Source organism: Neopelma chrysocephalum, unplaced genomic scaffold, assembly GCF_003984885.1.
Source record: "Neopelma chrysocephalum unplaced genomic scaffold, ASM398488v2 Primary Assembly neopelma1_91, whole genome shotgun sequence".
Classification (NCBI taxonomy): domain Eukaryota; kingdom Metazoa; phylum Chordata; class Aves; order Passeriformes; family Pipridae; genus Neopelma; species Neopelma chrysocephalum.
In genome coordinates, this window is record NW_020897753.1 from 2,431,972 (window position 1) to 2,454,478 (window position 22,507).

General features: G+C 41.5%; 1 long non-coding RNA gene across 1 annotated transcript in view; it reads right to left on the minus strand.

The window, feature by feature from the left end:
• LOC113972420 overlaps positions 1-22,507 on the minus strand; it is a 29,765-nt gene that overhangs the window by 6,320 nt on the left and 938 nt on the right. The window lies entirely within an intron of this gene.

Genomic DNA, 22,507 nt, shown 5'->3' on the forward strand with positions numbered 1-22,507 from the left:
CCTAATGTAAGTGCTTTTATATGGCATTATAACACCTAATGATAAAAAGAATTTTTAATTGCTTTTGCACTTATCCCTGAAGTCAATATAAACTATTCGTGCTGGGTTTTCCCTGCTGACTTCAACAGAGTAAAAGTAGTTTATATAATGCTGACTGAAAACAGGATTTGGCCAACTGGCTTCAATCTTTTTTACTAGTTCTACCCAAGTCAACTCAATCCTACCCTGAGGTGAAGCAAGCAGGACTGGCACATTTTTTTTTTTCAGAGACGTTGTTGATCTTGATCCAGCAGAAGGATGGCAGATAATGCACTTACCCAAAGAAAAACTGGGATAAAAATCTTAACCTGCCTGCCCAGCTATAGTGACAAAGCCCTGGTTCTGCAGAGGCTCGTGGGGAAAGGGATTTAGCTGCTGGTGGCTGGACAAAGAGGAGCAGTGACAGGCTGGGATCATCAGTCATGGTGCGAGGGATGCAGTTTAAGATGGGATGAGTAAAGGGTAAGGTGGGCTTAGAAAAGGGTCCTGGTGAGGCTTAGAGCAGAGCACTAAGCCCCAAACCAGCTGGTGAGCTGGTTCCCCAAAGCAGAGTCATACAAATGAGTCACACCTGCCTAAAGCCATTCCCACAGAGCCATGAAGGGCAACCCACTAATGGAAAGCAGTCGGGATCCCTCCATTGGGTGATAGATTTTAAATAGCCCTTTCCTCCCCTCTACAAGAAAGCCTTTTTCTGAAGGCTGAGCCTGACTGAGCAAACTTAGCAGCAATATCAAATTTACCAGTCTTCAGAGTTTTAATGGAAAACACTATCAAATTCTGTTGGGCAGAAAATGTGCTTTTCATGAAGAAAACCTCTTTGTTAAAAATTAACTTACCACAAGCATTAACACAGTGTTTAAAAGACTGGGCTCATTCTGAACACCTTAAAACAAAATAACTACAACATTCCAGAAATAGGTTTCCATTCAGTCAGGAGTTTAACAGTTAAATACCTTTAAAGGTCCAAAGTTTAATGATTCAGACCCTGGAATGACTTTTTAAAACTGCCTAATTCTACTAAAGCGTGCAATTTTTATAGCAAATGGGCTTTTCTGAAATAAAGCTGCAAATTTCATCTTTCTTATTGTGATTTCATGGACTGCTCACAGAATGGAGTTCACTGCACACTTCAGGTCTGGGAACAGGGAGCTCAGTTTATCAGTTTATCACCCCCAGTCCTACCAGTGCTCAGAGCTCAGGTTTGAAGCACAGGACAACCCAAGGAAGTATTTAACATACACTTCATGCTCGAGGATGCAAACAGTGAAACCAAAGTCAAAGAGTCTGTTTGAAGGCTTAAAACTACTCACAGCTTCCAGCATTTCGATGGAAGAGCCTAAAGTAGTCCCTGGTTCACTGGATCAAACTCTGATGAAAGGGATAAAGATGTAAAATTAAAAAATCAAGCCAAAAGCAGCACTGAAGGCAGTCAGTGGAATTCCCAGTTCATCCTAAAGCTATTCCACAGAAAACATTAAAAATGTCAATGCTTTAATTACGTATTGACTCTACTTTCAAAAAGGGAAATGATCCAAAACAATTTCAAAATTATCTTTCTGTTTTCAAACACAGTTTAAAGAGTGCAAAAGTGAGATTTTTCAAAGTGTTGTTTTGTTTTCTGTTTATTTTCTGGGAACTGTCAAATAAACTATTGTGCTTCTCCTCCTTGTCTCATGTTGTATCTTTCTCTGATCAGCTGGACCTAACTCTATGTAGAGGGAATTTTACCACTGAGATTTGAAACAATCTAGATATTCTGAAATATAAATATTCTAGAAGTGTCCTGAGCAATCTGCAAGTACCTACATATAGTAAAGAAGTGCATTTAACACTGACAATCAGTTCACAGCTAAAGGTAAACAGTACAAATTCTGAAACACAGGCATTTATGGTTTTTGCTTTTACATCATCAGGTTCTCTTTCAATCATTATAATACAGCTTCAGAAAGTACTGATACTATTGTTCCCATGTGACCTGTATATAGAATCTGCCAACCTTCTTTTAACTATTGTCTTATTTTCCTCTGGGTTCTTGTTTTTTAGGAAAATCCCACAGAATGCTGAACATGCCTTACTGTCACTCAAGCACATTTAAAAGCTAAGGGACGTTATCTCCTCTCCCCAGATCAAATAATCTTTCCCCTGTAAATATGTTTAACGTTTTAATACTCCTTTCACACATTAAAAAATCTGGCAATCTTTACCCCAGGCTGAAGAAAATGTGAATTCTTCATACTCTGCTGCTGTAAAGGGGAAAATTCCTTCATCCTGTGACATTTCCCCGTGGCAGTTACTGCAGCAGATAAGGTAATGACCCAAGATTTGCCAGGGGACTGCCCCACACTGTGACTTGCAGCTTTGCAAAGGCCACACGGAAGGTTTCATTTGTCTCATTAACTTTCCCACTGTACCAATCAGAAGTTTATGATACAGTATTTTTCTCTTTTTTAACTTTTACAGTTCATATACCTCGGCAGGAGCCTGGGCACACTGACCCAGGACGCCCCTTCCAGTCCCACATTCCTCTGAGATTGCAGGAAAACAAATCACAAAAGGTCCAAAGCAGTATTTTTACAAACTCTAGATGAGATGAAGCACCAGAATGGAACATAGAATTACAACAACAACCTTCAAGGTAATAGGACAGACACAAACCGTGTTGTGTTGTATATAAACTATACAAATAATAATAAACTATACAAACTTTTCCACTTGATTTCCTAAGGAAATAAGGCTTATGCAGCCACACTGTCTGTCTGTTCCTGTCTGTCCCTAATAACATTCAAACCCACTGCCCCATTGCAATGCAAGTTGTCAGGGGAGAAGCAAAAGATTTGGAGATAATTATGTTCCTACAGCTCTTGTCATTGCACAGAGGACAGAGACCTAAATTAGTGCCCCCAGCTGAGGAAAATCCCCTGGAAGGTGTGGGATCAATGGCTACTTGTCCAGCCTGTACAAACAGCTTATTTCCAGCCTTCCAATCAGCACATGTGGGGCTCCACAGCACATGCAGCGGGAGCTGCCTCTTGCCCTTCTGGCCATGAGTGGACCTGGGGGGCTCATGAAGGTCCCCGGGAAGTGCATGGGAGACCAAGAATATGGTTCCATGGAAAACAGAGCTCCTGCTGGTCATGGAACAGCTCCTTATAATTTTCTCACAAAACAAACAGGATAATATCTGATTTTAATTCCCTTGGCTGGACTATCCCTGCTCTGTCAGTTCTTCCACTGGCCTCCAAGGGCTAGGAATCCAGGACACAGGCATTCAGGAATGCTTGGTCATACTACTGGCTGCATTTTTCATTTGAGATAGAGAAATTTATTACTGGGATCAGGATTCCCTCAGCCCTTCCAGAGCCTCTTCTAGAGAGGGCATGTCTTATTCTCCCAACCTTCCAGTAATTCATTAAACCATATAAGTCCCTGCTGTCATGCAAGGTTTGCTCTTTCTCACACTACAGTTAAATCTACCTAATTTTATTCTTTTGCCACCCCTTGCTTGAGGGTGTCCTTTGGAACCAGTTCATCTTCTGCAGTCACCTTCCTTCCCCCCACACCCCACTGCCTTCTCTCGTTATTCCCAGACCCCAGGCACTAATCCTGCCCTACTCTGGGGCGTTCCAGACACCTGTTAAACTCATGCTAAGTGGAAAGCAAGATGAGAAGACACTCCTTGAAGCTGTGCTGCTGACATGCATCATATGGAAAAATTTTGGGAAAGAGGCTGACTTCAGCATCCTGTGGAGCATTCTAAATCCTGTCGGTGCACTTGAAAAAAAAAACCCTAAATATTTTAAATTAATATGTCTGGGTGCAAGAAAAATCACCCTGAAAAAAGGACTAATGCTCTGAAAAACATTTGACACGGTTTCCAAGCCACTAAGAAAGTCAAATACAGCAGATAGTGCAGCAACTTGAGATCTGAGCAGGAGAAAAAGAAAACTTCAATCCAAATGTACTTTGAAGTACAATACTTACAGATCCAGCAAGGTCTGACCTCTGAAGTTTACAGCTATTAAGTATTTACACACAGGGAGGAAGAAGAGATTCATTGCTTGTGAGATAAACAGAACACTGATGCCAAGCCAGGGAGTCTTTTAAAAGTCAGATCAATTCAGTCAATAAATTAATGACTGTGATGCTTTACACACTTGGGATGGAAAGCTTCCTCCCCTTCCAAGTTATCTGACACTTTGCTGAGGAATTATAATGTGCATAAAGGTTTCCTAGAGACTGTGATTTTGAAGAAGATTTACACTTTTACTCTTTGCTAAAAGAGAGATGTAGTCATATTTTTAAAGGATTCACCAGCAGACCTTGTTTTTAGCAACTGGTTAACCATGCTGCCAGCAGAGCATTACTCTTAAGAATTAATGAATGAATAGTGTTGTTAAAATCGTTTTTCTCATGAAGCAAAAATGAAACTGCAGTCGGGGCAAGCGAACAAACACCAAACACACCATCCTCCAAACCCACTGTTCCAATTCAGCCAGCTGCTGCTCCTGGAGGCAGCCTGTCATTTGCATGGTTATGAATTGTGAGAATTGAGATTTTTTTTTTTCTTTTTAATGAGTTATTGATTTTAAGAAATCACTCAAGGCAGAAAATCCATGCATTAACAGGCTGGCTTCACTCGGCAGGACGCGTTATTTTATAGCACCGCCGAGAAAATTCAATGCATAAAGTCCCTTCAGCTCCCGCAGACAAGACAGATCGATGTGCCCCCGAGACAGGGATCAACTCTTTATGGGATTGATCCATAAGGAAATACCTGAGGGACTCCTCCCTCACAGGGATTAAGATGTTTACACTTCTGCAGTATGACAAAGACCTGAAATCCAGAAATAGAGGCTGAAGTGGGCATCCTATTCATTGTACGTAGAGTTTTTATAGTTCCAGCGGATTTCCTTGTATAAGGAATTCCAGGTCTCAGAAACTCAACAACAGACTTGTTTTTGAAGGGGAAAAAAAAGGAGAAAAGCAGCAAGATGCCAGAAAATAGATCCCTTAAAAAAATTAAAGCACACAGGTTGTATCTCCAGTTCAGGAAAGCATTCCCTATACAGAATGCACACAATTAATTACATGTTGTCCAAAAGAAGGATGGATTTCAGTGTGGTCAGAGGCCAGATAGTCAGCCTTCTACAAAATAAATATGTTCAAATACATTTTAGAGAATATTCCTGAACTTAGGAAGTTCAATGGTAATAAAACACCAAAGGAAGATTTTTCTTTTTTTTGTCTAGGCTCACTTGTTTTTTAAATACAACCCCACAACCCAAAAAAAAAAAAGTATAAATTAAAAGTATTAATATAAAGTATTAAAATAAATTCCTAATTTGACTATCCTAGGTGCTAAAGGTACTCACTTCCTTGTGACTTGTTAACTGACAAATATTTCCAAGTTAAACATTGATTTTCCTTTGCTTCCTTTCACTCCTGTCTTGAGCAATCTCTCGGACTGTGGGATTACAAAGAGTACATACATTTCATATTCCATGGACTTAGGAATCATTAGGTCTTTCTCCAGTAAACCTACAACAGGCCAGTCAGGGGATATCTTGGGAGAGTGCTTTGAGACTGAAGTAGTTAATGTTAGCAGAGGTGATCTGGCCCAATATCGGGCAGGAAATAGTTTTGCAGAGATAACTGAGTGGAATTCTATGGCATGCAAAATACATATGGTCATATTAGATAATCTTAAGTTTCCTTCTCATCTAAAATCCATTAATTTAGTGAAGTTTTCTTGGTAAATGAAAGAACAGCTTTTGGCAGGACACAGATATATTTGCATCTTCGCTAAATTTCTGCCGTACCTCTTGAACTCAATATTTTCCCAACTTTGGACTAACTTCACTGTGAATTACTTCTTTCCACTTATGAAAACAAACACAAAAATTAATAAAATAACTACTACAGCTTATGAAAAACATTTAAAAAGTAAAATGTCAGTGCAGTAGACAAAGCCCAGAACAAAAATCTTCTGAATTTTGGGTCTGCTTTGCTACTTGCTCCCAAGAGCTGGGTTACTTCATTTTTCTGCCTCAATTTTTTTCCTTAAAAGTAAGATAAAAGCTGCCTGCTTGCTTTTCCCTCAAGTATATTGTAAAAATTAATTAATTTTTGTGTTTGCTCTGTTTATTTAGTTGACTCAAATTTAATAAGGCCCTCACCCAGAAAAGCTCCTAAGCATATACTCCACAAAATGTACAGCCTTCTGTAGGGAAAAGAACCCCTTGAACCTGACCCTCACAGTTGGGATTTTTTTTTGTCTTCTTTTCTGTGCACTCACTGAGGTTTCCTTTCCCAGTACATTTTAGGGGTTCTTGTTAAAATGGATTTCCCTTTCTACACTAGCAATGATACCCCCCTAAGAGCAAACCTGCCCTGCAGCTTGGCTTCTCTGGGCACAGTGGGGACTGCACCAAGAATTGCAGGGAAGAGAAAAGCTTGTTGGAGAGAGATAAAAAGGAGATTATATGGGCTTTATGCTTCTTCTTCAAGAGAAAAGTAATGGAATCACGAAATCAGAGAATGGTTTGGGTTGAAAGGGGCATTAATGATCATCTCATTCCAACTCCTCTGCCATGAACAAGGGCACTTTCCACTGGACCAGGTTGCCCAGGTTGCCATCCAACCTGACCTTGGGACATGTCCAGGGATGGGGCATCCACAAGAAAAAAAGTGAACAAAACCAATATTCTGTGTGGAAGAAAGAAGGATTTAAAAATCCCAGTAAAGTCAAAGCCCTTCAGAGAGACACAGTAGAGATAAGGGAAGCTTAAGCAGCAACTTCCCAGCCAACAGGATCGTGTTCCCCTTCCAGAGAGTGTCTGATTCTGGAGCCGTGGATGATTTATAGAGCTTAGTTCACCGAGGCAGGGGAGGCAGGCTATTAAATGTGCAGGAGTACTACACTGAGACAGTACAGAAAAAAAATAGAAATATTCTGTTATTAATTGATAGGTGAAAACAAGCTGGTATGAGGGTCAAGCTGATACTATAGTGAAGGTGGAGGGGAGAAAGAGAGAGAAATACTGTTAAAAGATTTAGGAATAACCCAACCAGAACTTGCCAAGAAAAGGAAGCCACTCTATCCAACCTTAGAGGGCAGGGACAGTTCTGACAGATGTAAGAGACAACACACTGATAGAGACCTGTGGCAAAAATACCACAGTCTGCAAAAACAAGACAGAGTTTGTGAACAAGAGAAGCCTAGACAACATCTGGTGTTTGGGAAAAGATACCAGAACTGCAATGGCTCCCATCATTTTGGCATTTGCAAACTCTTGAAGGGAGGTACTGGAGAAAGTCCAGTACAAAGTCAATGGCCACTGCATGATGAGTTCCAAAGGGGTTGTAGGACATTGGATAACACTGCAGAGGATCAACTGGTCTCTGGGAAAATTGATTGCTTCATTCAAACTGGACAGAAACACTCAAGACAGTTCAATGCCACAAAAAGCAATAGTTGTGCTACTCATGTTGCTATTCAATATTAGAAACTACCATAGAAAACAGCCAACAGAGAGGTAAAACTCTTTCCTTTACTAGGGAAATATAAACTCACTCAACTCAAGAGATCAGATACAGAGATCCATTGGCAGAGTAGTGTGGGTCATGAAGACAATGCTCAAACATCCAAAAATGATCTGAGAGGACAATGGCAGGGAAGAGACACAGGGGTAAATTAACATTTAAAAACCAGGAAAAGTTGAAGGGACAAGATGTGACTGCAAACTTCAATCTGATTTCCCTTGGAAATTTCCAAGGTGGGCACCAGCATGGCCTTGGCAGTCGGGGTGCTGAGGTTTCTGAAGACTCACAGGGTGCTGAGTGGCACAGAGCATTCTGAACACTCAATGAATATTGCTAATTAGTTGAGATATTTAGACATTAAAAAAAAAGTAGTGTTAGGTTAATGTTTTGTAGTAAACTAACATAATTTCTTATGAGAAAGTTGGAATTTCACATTAAGACAAGCTTGGTCTGTCAGGCACAGGCTCCAAGGACTTTCTGTAGGGCAGAGGACCGGATGCTACTCTTGCTTCTAGCACGTTTCTCACTGATGACAGTCCTCTGCCAAAACTTGCAAGGTTGTACCTATCTCAAGTTCATGGTGAGTGAGGTAAGGCTCTGCTCACTCTGATGTAATCTGAAATAAATGGGATGGACAAGTGATCAGATTAAAGAAGTGGGTCAGATCTGCTGCTGGCACTGCTCCACTGACGTCAATGGGACTAAGCTGATTTACACCAGCTGAGTATCTGTCCTGGAGGTTTCAATGTATTTAGACAAAATAAATGAAAATGCACATAAAAAGATCCCCTTGGAAGATCCCAAGTCCAAAGCTCTCATTCCTAAACAGAGTAAATAAATTACAAGAAAGCAGTTACTGTAGACATCACTCGTTACAAGCCAACAATGAGCAGAATAAAGGTCAGGCCACCTGAAATCCTTAATTGCTCCTTACACTCCTGAGAGAGAGAGAAACTGATAGTTCAGCACAAAATCACCTTAACTCTGACCCAAAGCAAATATCTTAGCAGTAGCTGTTCCTGGAATGAACAGGTGCTCTCCTTTGCCTCATGAAACATTAACTTCAATCCCCACCAGGCAACTGAGGCCACAAAATAAAGTTTAGCTTCTGTCCAGAACTGGGTCATACCTTTAGTGCTGAAGAAAATCAGTATTTGTGTTCTATAGACAGGAATGCAAACACTTTCTGAAAACAAATCTAAATGCATAGATAAACTTTCAGGTGTCCCTCAGACTTAGGTTCACACCCTCACATCCTTATCCTAACTCAGATACAATTTCCTTTAGAAAATGTCTTTATAATTGCTGTTCTTCCAAATAATACTTTGGAAATATTACAGCCGGACAACATGTGTGCATTGGCAAGAGTTTATGACTTTGTCCCTGATGAGGAAATATTTAGCTGTTGATAGTGTAAAACAACCCTAAGAAGTGGAAAATCAGCCTTATTATAATGAAATTATAAATCATACAATTCTCTCCATCCAGGAAAAATAGGCCATATCCTCAAATTGTTGGAAATCAGTGTTGCCCTGCAGAAATTACACAGCTTTGCTACTCGCACCAAGTGAGTGTTTGCTTTTGATGCATTCATCATACCAAAAAATAAAACATGCCCTCAGTTATTTAAGGGTAGTGACCTGGAGAGGTGGAATTTCAGACAGGTTTAGAAACACTTGTTTTCATATATGGCTCCAACCTCTATGTATTCCATACAAAAGCACTCTAATCTGGGTTTCCAGTTTACTTCAACCTCAGTAATTCCGAGGCGCTTCTGTTCAAATTGTTAAAGTGCAGATGTTTCTGTCCAGGCCTAGGAGAGAGAGGCACAGCTTTATCACAATTTAGAAGTCCATCTGAAATCCTGCATTCAAGAAGCAGTCAAATTGACTTGCTGAACAAACAAATTCAGTCTGGCACCTCTCAAGCCTCTGCCGCTTACGTTTCACACAATAAACTCAGGTGTCTTTTCCATACATAAAATATTTGCAAAGTAGATAACTTGTTTATATTCACACTGTTGACTTTTTTTTTCCCTCACAGAAAAATAACTGTTTTCCACTTCTACACTTCAGCCTCAGTCTGGAGGTTTTACTGATTTTTGTTGTCTCTGGATTCTCCACACCTGCTTTGTGCTACAGAGCATGGATGCAAACCTGGCAGTCTAATCTTTCCTCCTCTACCTGCAGTTATCAAAGCCTTCTTTCCTGCTGTTTTATTGTGCACTAGAAACCCTCCTCTCCCAACATCTGCCCTGGGCAGTTGTATGCAGAATGAGCCTTGTGTTGAATCCATGCTGCCAGCATTCCTAAAATATTCCAGCTAAGCACAGAATTTGACCTATAGCACAGCGGAGGGAAAGTTCAAACACAAAACGAGATATCCATTCCACAATCTGAATTCCAATAAGTAATTTCCTTTTCCCACTGTTGCACCACAGATTCTCATCAGATAGGCAATAACAGACAGAAACTTGGCCAGTTTTTATTTTATTTTTTTATAACCCATAAAATTTCTCCGAGCAATTGTATGGATTTCAGGCTTCCCTTTGATCGGTCTCTGCAACAATGACTCCGGGCCTTTGCCTAGGTATGATTCCTCAATCCCAACACATACAATGGAAGTGCCCCAGCCCACAGAAAGCCTTCTCATTAAAGCCCTAATCTGTTCCACTACATTCTTGCAAGACAGAATTATCCAGCTTTAAAGCATGCCTCAATAGTGAGCCGTAATAAGACTGATAGAAACAGCTTAAGTAATTGGATTGCTATATGGTATTGAATGTCTGACAACAAAAGATATCAATCTCTATTCTGCCACTGGATCTTTGTCCCAGCAATGAATTCATTTAGTAATGCACTTGGAGGCCTGCAGTCCCTGCAGGAGGAATAACAGACTGGGACACAAAGGCAGGGCCATCTGATGAGCACGGAGAAAGCGACTGTGCCATTCCGAGAAGTTAATTACAGTGAACAAAAGCACGAGACTATGACTTGTTGACCATTACCATAATCACATTACTATAGTCTTCTTTTATTCCCAGCAGCAGAGGGTCTATTCTTCCTTTCCATTTGGCACTGTGCATCATATTTGTGTTTTGTCACCTGAAGTGTATTGTTGAACAGACCTCCCTCTAAAGAGAGCTGGAAATGTCACACTGTTTCTTTCACAAATTATTCTTCAGCAGCTGATTTACAAATACTCCAAGTAGATTATTCTTTTTTTTTTTAAACTTTGGAAAAAGACAAGGGCTCCCAAGATTTTCTGCAAATCAAAATTTGTAAGGATGATTGCCAATGAAACCTTGTGCTTATGACACACGATACTTGTATGATTTATGTATGTTATTATAACTCAGACATGACAGAATGATTCCTGACATACACCCATCCCACTTCTGGAGCTAAACACATCCCACACTTGCATATAAACTAAAAGAGTGCAGATTTGGACCAGGTATAAGGAAGACATTTTTAAAAATGAGGGTGGTGAAACACTGGCACAGGTTGTCCAGGGAGGCTGTGGATGCCCCATCCCTGGAAACATTCAGGGTGAGGCTGGATGGGGCTCTGAGCAGCCTGGGCTGGTTGAAGATGTCCCTGCTCATTGCAGGGGGGTTGCACTGGGTGACCTTTAAAGGCCCCTCCCAGCCAAAATTATTCTTTGATTCTATGATATTTAACAATTTAACAAACCCTGATTTACTCCACAGTAAGGTCCTCTCTAATAACATGGGACAAATATTTTGCTTCAGACAAAAGCAAGTTCTAAGACCTCTAAAATGGATGACTTGATGGAAGTGGCACTGGAACCCAGTGTTTTCGTATCTATTAGACACAGTAACAAACCCAGGGGCTGGGGTACCTTGAATCCAGGGGGCTGGGTGGCATTTGTGCCTGAGAAAACCCTCAGCTTTTGATTCCATATGCCAAGGGATACATTTTTAACTGGTGTACATCAGCCTAGCACAAAGTTAATATATCTGGTTCCAATAACTCCACACATTTCATACAAAATACAACCAAAATAAAATGTATCTCTTCTTCTTCAAAGTAGCTTAAATGGCACAGTGAATTAAATCCCAACCACTTAAAATTGCTCAAATGGTGCTGCGCCAAAAGCTGTATGAATTTAATTTTTAGCACTACAATCAGCTTCAGAAGAGCAGTAAGGACTTCCCAGTTTGGAAGACAAGGAGAAATGGGATTAGAAGACCACAGCAGTGTCCACTACCCCCGGAAAACTCCAGAAACAAAATCTCCAAGTGCTCTCCAAGAAAAGGAAAAAATTAACAAAAATACGGGAGAATATCAAGATCACCAACTTTCTCTGGTGTTCCAACTAGTGGTCAGGAAAAAACGGGTAAGTAGCAGGAACTTGCCTGAAATCCATCATGGATTCATGTACAAATGGCCCAAATTCTCTGCTATTTAACTTAAGTATCATAAATTAGCAGAAAGACTCCCTTTAACCAGACAGCCAGGGAATGGAGAGTGCTGTCATAGGAGCAACTGAGCTGCCAAGTGCTAATTGAACACTCCAGCCTCAAAAGAAGCTGTAGTGTATCCAAACCCTACCTCACCCATGGTTGGAACACCTTGGCTAGTCATTCCAGCCCACATCCTGCCTCTGCAGTGAACCATCTCTGCCACAGCTCAGCTCCCAGAGGAAGGCCAGGGAGGTTTAGGAAGCACAGCTCTCCAGACCTCAGCTGACCGCTGTAATTTCTACTTTGCTCGAATGCGTCTCCCCCAAACCCATCCTTTTCACACCCCTAAAAAAAATCCCTTGTGGACCAGCCAAACCCTGAAAAATTTCAGCCAAAGCAGGACATGCTGTAGAAAAGCAACTGCCCAGCAGAGCCCTGGGTGACCACAGGGAAGTGGAGTGAAAATCACCCATGGCTGACTGGAAGTGCTCTCTGTGGTACAGTCTGACACACCACGGCACATTTCCTGACATACATAACCCCTATTCCAGCAACATCCCAGCAACACCAGAAAAACAAAAATATCCACGTTTCCTGAAGCGTTTCTCCCCTCCAGGATGGCAATGCACTGCAGAGCGTTGGCTACAGGACTCCACGTTTTGACATGGAAACTGAGGCACCAAAGGGCAGTGCAGAATTCCTGGTTAGTTAAACCCGGAGAGGAAAGCAGGGTTTCTGCTCACCAGCCCTCTTCTCTTTCAGCTGGGATTTCAGGAATCCCCTCAAAAAAAAGGTTTAGTTTGAGTTGTGACAGCTTCTAAATCCAGGCCTGACTTTTTAATAGCAGCAGTGCTGGTTTGGAAACACTGAGCAGTGTAGACACTTCCCTATGCAGAGCAATGATTAAAATCAGCAGCGCTGTGGGCTCTCTTGAAACTTGCTGAAGATTTACTCTTTAAACAAGAGGATGATTTATTTCAACAATTATCTTCAGGAGGGTTAAATTATGTGCTTTCAGGGCTCTTATTCACCACAAAATTAAGAACACTGGGTGCCAGCCCTGGAAGCCCCATGATTCTTTGAGACTCGGCACTGACGGAGACTCATCCCGACCCAGGAGAAGGAGCTGTCTCTTTCCCATGGCCACAAAATGCCATCCCTGACCTTCTGCTTGGCTCCACCATTTGCACAAATCCTTTGGCTTCCCCCTACTTGACCTCCTGCAAGTTGCAATGGACATATAAGGCACATGGCTCCCCAGGACCACACCAGGCATGCTCTGGGTCGGTGTCATGACGGAAGAGTTGCTCTGAAAGGATTGACTGATTACAAGCCAGATGCCCCACAGCAATACAGCATTTCCTAAGAGTATCTGTTTTAAAATGCTCTAAAAGACCAAAGGTTTTTCAGGGAAGCAGTAGCTTCCAACGAGTGGGAAGTCCCCACCAGGAACGCTGAAAGCATTTTTTTTTTTAAGAATAAAATTTAAGGAAGCTTTTCCTGCATCTTACAAGGGAGGACTCTGCCTTCAGCAAGGCAGTATGAGAGTATATTTCCCATCATGTAAAGCTACTTTTTGGCTTTGATGAACCAGGCTGAAAGTTGAGAGGGAGGGAAGGTGTTGGGGAATTCTTGCTCATAAATAACCTTTTCCCCTCCTAGAGCCCCAAATCCGAACTTAAATCAAGAGGTCCTTGCACCAAGCAGTGTTGGAAGAATGACTTGTGTCTTTCCCCCATTGCTGGAACCCAAATCTCTGCATCTTACAGGAGAACCCTCAAATGCTGATTCTCCTTTTCTGTCCCCACTCCATTATTTCTATGTCCCTTGATTTCAGCTTTTGCTCCCTCTATGGTTTTACAGCTTTGACTCAGTAAACAAAAGCCAGTTGTTCTGTGTGTACTGGACTTGTTCCTGCTCTTTTCACCACAGACCAAGATCCCTTGAAATGAGCCATTCACACTGCCTGGTGCTCAGTGTCAGCAGCAAGACACTCTGCAATATGGAGAGGGAAAGCCTTCCTAAAACACGTACTCCAGAATTAAAGACACCCAAAACACACAGGAGACTTCAAAATTGTAATGTGATCATCCTGTAGAAGACCACAGGCCCTGAACCAACAGATTTCCAGTACCACCATGCTATGACTCACCGTGAATTGACCTCCAGCAGCAATGTGAAAGACCAGGCTGAAAAGTCACACTCGGTGCTGCAGCTCCTCTGTCATTTAAATACCTTTATTTTTCACTCAGCCGTGATTTTTAAGCAGTAAAAGCAGAGAATGCCTTCCCGGCTTAGCCAAGCCATTGCTTTCTTAGCAGCAGGATTCACTATATTTCTACTTTGATAGCCTAAAACCTAAAACATAAGAGCCATGGATGAGATAAGTGTTGTAAAATCTTGTCTAGACGGTTGTTTGTAATATGTGGGCATTTAGCATAAATTTTATTACTCCCTTATTACAATAGTGTTCCTACATATGTTCCTTGTCCGAAATACTGAACCCACAGGAAGGAGAGATGAGAGCAGAAACAAGAGGGGTCTGGAGATTGGCAAGTGAAGTGCCCAGGAAGCTTAAAGAAATGTCTGGGAAAAATAGGCTGAAAACACACTGATTATCATTGTTGAAGAAAATGATATGAGAGTTACAGGCAGAGATGTACATTGCAGATCAAACACACAGCAAGTGAGCTGTGTCCTCTTCAGCCTCTCTCCTAACATCAGACAAAGGTTCTGCCAATGAAGGAGAAAGATAATATGTAAAAGTGATTTAAGAAAAGTCTCAATATGAATAATTAATCTGTGGAAATCTCTGCCAGAAAACCAACCAAGAAACCACAAATGCTGTGTTTCAAAATGAATTAGTGTTATTTATGACAAGATACAACCACAGGGTTATCGAGCCCTGTGATGCTGATCCAAAAGACTAACAATAATGAATGGATATTTTTTTCATTCAGGCAAATAATGTATTGCTTTTTAATTTCTTTGCTCCTTATACTGACCAATACCAACCAAAGTTATAGAACTGGATATCTTATCTGGCATGACACTGGACATGCTTTCCTTCCTATGTCATTGACTTCTCTACAATATTGTGATACTAACAGCATTTTCCTTGTTTAAAAACTGTCCCTTTCCAGCTCAGAGTCGTTAGAAATCTCTTCAATGCAGGACTTGAATTGTGAAACTGCTGCTTATACAAAAATTATTATGATTACAGCTTTTTCTTGCCAAAAAGCCAATGACTGTTTTGAGTGAGAACACAACTCTTGTGCTAACATAACTGAGTGTAAGAGATACTGTGAAGGAACCACACTGCAATAAAAGCAATAGCTGAATTAACAGTTATGTAAAAGCAGCTGGTCCTAATGTTTAAGGATCTTCTTTACAGGCTTCTGAGCTTCTGTAAGTATAGGGTAAACTGTTTATTTACTTTTTGAAAACCTTGAATTAAAGGCTAATCAGTTTTAACTGTGGTCAAAGTTATCAAATATTTAATCGTGTGTTTTAGAAAGCTGGGTCCTGATGAAAAATATGTAAAATAAAGACCCCACAGGTCCTTTTAGATCAGTTTTCAAGCTATGTTTATCAACACTGTTTGAGTCACCAGAATGAAAGACCAGCCTTGAAAGCCTTGCACACAGCAAGGTACTTCAGCAAAAGAACCTCAGACAACTGATGTCTTCTGTTTCATGTTGAAGTATATATTTCATTTCCTTCCTGAGTTGTTTTTGTGTAGGGTCTGGGCTGAGCCCTTATTCCTAAGTAGGTTTTCTCACTCACTTGAATTCACTTTGTGTCTCTATGCCATTTTTCTGTCCCAATTGCTTAAACTCAGTTTTATGGACAAGGTATTTTTTCCTGATTAATGTAGTTGATTTCTGATACCAGTTATCAGTGCAAAGCACAACCATCACAATCATACTGGGAGCTGTTTGTTTGCTGTCCTTACAAAGATTCCAAGATGACTTCCCAAATATCTGAGGCCAGCTAAACACTGTGGGACAGTATAAATCCTCTTGGACTCAATGAGAGATTTTCTAGGAACTTTGAAATACTCTGTATAAAATTACCCAGAAGTTGTCCAGCCTGCCTTAGAGCTGGTCTACTCCACGTCTTCCATCGAGATCTCTTCAACCTTTCTACCACCAATGAACTTCCCAAATTCTGCAAGCCCAGCATCTTCTCCTCTGGTGACCAGGATCACCCAGTTAGCCACTGGATGCAGAGTGCTGACTGAATTTCAGATCTGCTGGCCATTTATCTACCAAAAATGAAGCGGGTCACACATGTAAATTCATTCTGCTTTTGGAAGGTATCGCTTTGGGAATAAATTTTGCAAAAGTCTTCCTCTAATAGCAAGTTTCCCTTCGCAAAGTTAGGTTGGGTTTGTGATAATCCTCTTTTAACAACCTTCCAGCCCCCTATATTTTGCTACCTGAAATCCCAAAAATAAAGACCATGTTTGAGTAGAAAAACAGAAGCCACTGTATGCACATACTCCATTTGGAATGACAGCTCTATTTTCCCGGGTCAGGCCTGACAGCTTTGCATTTTGTCACTTGATGTGGATAGATTGAAACAACCTAAAACCAAGCCATGCACAAACTTCTGTGCAGCAGCAAATCTTCCCAATCCCTTGCCACCAGTGACTGCAGAGCACTCACAGCAACACAGGCACTCTTTCTCAGGGAAACAACATGCTTAGAATCACAGCAGAGAGAACTGTCAAGTCCTATTTCCCTTCCTAATGGCTTAGCAAACGGGATGGTGGATTTTTCCAAGCATCTAACTTGGGAATTGATAGTGTTTACCCTTGGCTATTATTTTTAAGGAAGCCTACTCTGGCCACAGTACAAACATCCCTTTTGCTGCAGGCTGTCCCTTTGTCTAACAATCCTACACTTGGAGCCTATTGACTGGCCCAGTGCTCACGCAGAGAGGAGCTTCCCAGGATACAGAGCTCAAACTTTCACTGGTCTCCATTCAGGCTAAAAGTGGCCACGTTAAAAAAAAGTTCAAAGAACTGGCAAACAATTCCAGAGTCCCAGAGAAATAAAAAAATGCTGGAGGAAATCTCTGTTGGTACAGTGGGAAAGCATTGTTTTCCATCCACTCCAAGCTATCCCAGTGACAGTTGGGAAGAGCAGCATATCCCAGTGACAGTTCAGAAGAGCAGCATTCTTACAGTCCCCTGCTCTCCACACAAGGAGCAGGCACAGACCAGGGGAAGATGAGAAGGTGCAATGCATATCCTGTGACCTGACAGTGTCAATCCAGCTTGTGTCCTGTCCTTGAATCTACAGAGCCCTGGGAACCCGTTCTACTCCAGCAATGTGGGCCAGGGTGCTTCCAAAAGGTGCAGGAGTAAGAGAGGGGGGATGAGAGGTAAGAGCCACGTTCAGTTCTGTGTAAAGAAATGTGGCTCATAAAGAAGTGTTGCCTTTCCACTTGTTGGTTGGAGGAAACAAATTACCTTCTTTCTGCACAAGAAAAGGGCTGATTCCTGCCAAAGGTGAGGTACACGCCAGCTGGAGAGGCACATGGAAGGAGCCAGCAGGACAAAGGAGAAAGGCAGAGGTCTGCAGGACCCACAGGAGGGAATCCCCAAAATCCCGCTGTTGGACCAAAGACCCTTCTGCCTTCTGCAAGGTCCATCTTCTTGTGTAGAGAATTCTGTGGATCAAGACCCCTGAGGAGTTCAGGAATTACATGCCCATCACTTCATGAAGATGTATTCAGGAAAGGACTGGACAAGTCATTAAGCTAAAGAGTGACTTCACTGCAACAATTACCAAATCCTTCTCAATTCAATATTTACAATTGATCATTGCAGCAACATATTCACTTCAATATAAGTAAAGCAACAAGTTTAAAAATATCTAGCAGTATTATATTTTCCCTTAAAAACAGTTCTGAGGTAGATTTGTATTCTCATACACAACACATTAAACAAATGAATTCCAATTTAACCAGCTAATACTATAAACATTCTGAATTGTTTTGTTCTACAAGTACGAACAAAGTATGAAAGTTAAACTACCTAAATACTGAAAGTTTAGTTATGGAAAATGACTGGATGATGTGCTTTAACAGCATTATGGGCAAGCAGTAAAACAAACATGTTTTTCTGCAACTTAGGCAGAGGGAGGCTCAGGGAAACTAGGGAGAGAAGGAAAGTAAGAGATAAGAGGCAAAAGTTGGTATCAGTGAGATCTGGTGCTGAGTATGCCCCTTATATGTTACCTAGCAAATACAATGGAGATGCAAAAACAGGCTGGAAAAATTCCTCTGAGGAGAAAAATGTAAAGCCTTATATACCCCTCTCCAGTATCTTCTTTAGCAATCTTGCCTTTGGTTTCAGTGTAACATGAACAGACCTATCTACTTACAAAAGCTCCCCTCTTCCCACCAGCCTTGTTTGTTATTTTATGTGTTTCTGCATCATTTGCAGAGTTTGCTTTGATCTACATTCCTCCTGGATGTGCGGTTTCCTTTTCGGCTACCAAAAGGAAAACTGTTTGGTTTGAGAATTTGCTTATTTTGAAGCTCTGCTGGCCCAAAACACCTATTTTTAATCCAAATGAACACAGCTCAGTGCTTTCAGCTCTTCAGCACTGGTTGCCTTCCTTTCAGGAAAACCCTCTTTGATCAATAAGTGACCTCTTCACGCTTTAATAAAATGCCCAAACTGTAATTCTAGCTGGCATAAACGAGAGCATTCAGTTTGCTACATCTGAGTTGGAATATTGACACTCAGGCATAATTTGATCCTTGAATTGCTTTGATTTTAGCACCATCCTGAAATGGTTGATATTTTACTCTACGTCTGATACCCAACAACATGTACCATGCTGCTCTAAAACATCATCAGAGCACGTAATTAAGAATTCTCTCAGTATTTCTTTATTACAGACTCAATCTATCTTCATGGCAGAATTCCTGCATCCTCCAAGGGCTGGCTGGGTTTTGGTGTGTTTGTGTATATGACTGTAAATCCTTCTGCAAGGAATATGTGATGTTGAACATAAAGTCTGAGCCATTTTAATCCTTCCTCCTTCTCTAAGAAGCATCACAATGCCCCCACAGTAGGAATAGTCCATAGACAAAACACAGTTCATAAATAACAGGTAAACAATCTTCAAATGAGAAGAGAAGACGGGACACATCCTTGGATTGACTCTTTGACTGGGAAACAGGATATATTCTTCAAGGACCTTGCAGGAATGGTCCCAGAGGAAAATTAGAGATTAGATCTTCTCTTCTATGGGGTTAGGCCACAGGAGTTAACTTGGGAAACAATTCAGATAAACAAAGCACTGGCAAGAGGAAGGACACTGTGAGATTTTGCTCCTGTGTCTTTACCAGACACGGGCCTTCATGTCAAGTTCCACATTAAGAACTTAGTTTCAAATGGTAACAGAGCATGAACTGACATCACCAGTACTGGAAAGAAGTAACCCATGATTCTGGAGGCTAATTACCTGTTGTGAGAAGATTCTTAAAGAGACAGCCTAGAATTAGAGCATCCTCATCCACTGACCAAAAGTAAGGGCAAATGTGCTTAGTGTCGCTCAACAGATACTCAACTGCATTTATAAGAGGGCAGAACCTGGAGATTCATGCTCTCCTCATCTGCAGCCTGGCCTATCAAATGCAGTCAAAGGCAGATGTGCTCTCTATGATTAATTTTTGTTTTTAGAAAAAATTAGTATTTGAGTGCATGTGCACACACAGGCACTGCCACATGCAGAGCTGCACAAGCAGTGGGGGAAAGTGTTCCTACTTTGCAAGGAGAAAAACATTCCTCACAAAAACACAGCTATGGCCATTTTATCCAAGCAGATATTAAGAAAACATTTATCAAGGATGAGTAGCTGAAACATCTGAGAATAACTTCCCTTTTGCATATAAATATATATGTATGTAAGGGGGGAAAAAGCAAATACATGTAGCAAATGTATGTGTATGTGCTATGTATATACCCACCCTTGTAAGCAGATATTAATTATGAAGAAGCTTTGCTGGAAGCTCCTTCATATTTGCATATATATATATATACACATATATATATATGTAAAATATATGTCTTTTACATATATAGAACTTGTAAACTACTCTGTATTCAATCTAAAATAAAGCAAATGGAAGCTGTTTCCTGCTAAGTGCATGTGGATGAGGCCAGTGCAGATTTTAATGTAAAACATAGTGGTTTTCTCCACACGCTCTCTTGAAACACATTTCTCTCTATCTTTAAAATATAAGGTTTTAATAGTAAAGATACATTAGAACACAGTGATGGTGCTCTATGTGTTTCTTTCTGTGAACCATCTGAGGAAGTGAGAAGATTAAAATAACCCAGAAGAGAATTATTACTTGAGGCATCCAAAAAGCAATGCCAATGGATGATCCAGGAAAACACTTGGTTTCTTTTTTTCTATACTTAAAGTATCTAGAAACATATATAAACTGTAAACATCACATAAATTAGCTAAAAGTAGGAAAACACCCCATGTCCCAGCTGGCAATGCACTACAAAAGCAGCACATGAGGGTCACCCCAAAGCAGTGGCTGCTTCAGCTGTGCTGCCTGCCATCTTCTGCACTGCCAGGCCCACAGCTTGCACCCTTAAGACTTCAAACTGATCCACTTCAGTGATTAGGCTGATCCAAGGACACGGACAGGAGAGCAGGATTTAATGGGCAGGCAGGCAGGAAAAGTCTTTTAACACTTTAGAAAACATTGACTTGGTGGAAGGAATTGGCTAGCTCAAGGGATTAGTAATGAGATCCTGAGCCCCTTAGCTCTAGGTCACCACACTGAATCTGGTCCAGGTCAGCAGAAATCAAAAGCTGTTGCTGTTCAGTGGCCTTTGGGAAGTCAGCTGGTGGTCCCACCCCACTTACCTCTGGCAAAATATTTGTACCAAAACTAACAGCAGTTGGCAGCACATGAAGGAAAGGTTTAGGACTGGCACAGCACAGGAAAAGTCTGAGCAGAGAAAGATGTCCCAGCAAACACAGTAAGCTAGGACTCAAAGAAAAATGAGAAAACAAGCTCCCCGATCATCTGCAGATTTCCAGTGTGACTTGGGGCAGGAGACAGGATCCTGTTCATGAAAACTTTACTTCCCCATTGCTGTGGTCTTCACGAGGCATTTATGACCTAAAAGTCTCTGAAGGGCAGAGCAATTGCTGAAGTTCAGACTCTCACCTTTAAAACGGGAGTAATTAGCTCACAGGGCTGCTGCAGGGAGAGCCTCAGTAAAGGGGTGACAGAAAAGCTAAACAAGAAACACAGACACGGGAGAAAACCCTTTCTACCTAAAATCAGGTCTCCTAAGTCCAAAGCAAGGCATTTGCTGAGTATGCACAAGGCTCCCATTTGCACAGCTCTGTGCTTCACGTGCTTAAAAAGAACAAATTCCCCTTATAGAAAAAGTACCCCCCAAAATCCCCCACATTTCCACTGCTGCCCAGCAGAGCAGCATCAAAGAATGCAGCTGCTCCCAGCTTTTATCCCACCTAGGATGAAATTCTAATGTCTGTGTTTTGCAGGAGGTCAAATATATTATCATAATAGTCCCTTCTGGCCTTAAAAACTATGAAATTGGAGAGTGAATCCCACAATTCCAGTCACCATTGAAGGCAGGATGGGAGGTGGCAGACCTCAGTGATAGGGTGTGATATGGCAGAGTAAATCCAATGTTCTTAGGCCCTGTGAAGCTGGGAAAATGACATTTTGCCTTCTTTGTTGCCCCTTTGGGACACCGAGAGAGATGCAGGTTATAATAATAAGCCCAGTCCACTCTCAATGCATCCTAAGATTATTGCCTCTTACAGGAATGGGTGCGTGAAGGATTGAGAAACACTAGTTATTTTCAAACTGGATTAAGTCTTTCAAAAGCTAATAGGTTTCCAATGAGCTGTGGTGTTGCTGCTGCAGCTGCTCTAATTTGAGAATAAAAGAATGCAGGCTTTGTGCCTGGGGACCTGTTATTGATCCGAGCAAGAAGGATGGGAAGGAAGGGGGTAGAGGAGGGTTATCCTCCTTTCAGCTGGGGCAGGGGCGTTCTTTTCAAAGTCACATTATCTGCTAGTAACAACAAAACCTAACCCCATGACATGCTGCTCTATACAGGATTGCACTTGTTGAGAACTAAAAGCATTAGGGGGGAAGAAAAAACCCCTCCACTGGCAACCTTGTGCAGCAAACTTCATTGAGGGCCCACGAGACTCAACAGATGGGTCTCGAGACTCCCTCATTAGGAAACGTGCCTGGCCCTTTGCATCTGCTGCCCTGCTCTGCTCTGTGCCATGCACTCATTAGCATCCCAGGCTCACAGATTCCTTAGCACGTGCTTCCAATAAATATTGCAAAGAAAGGAGGGGAGGAAAGCCACTGCTTGGAGCAGCAAGATGAGGGGTCATCCGCCAGGCTGGGAAATCCTTACACACACATACACATACACAAACACACACAAACACACAC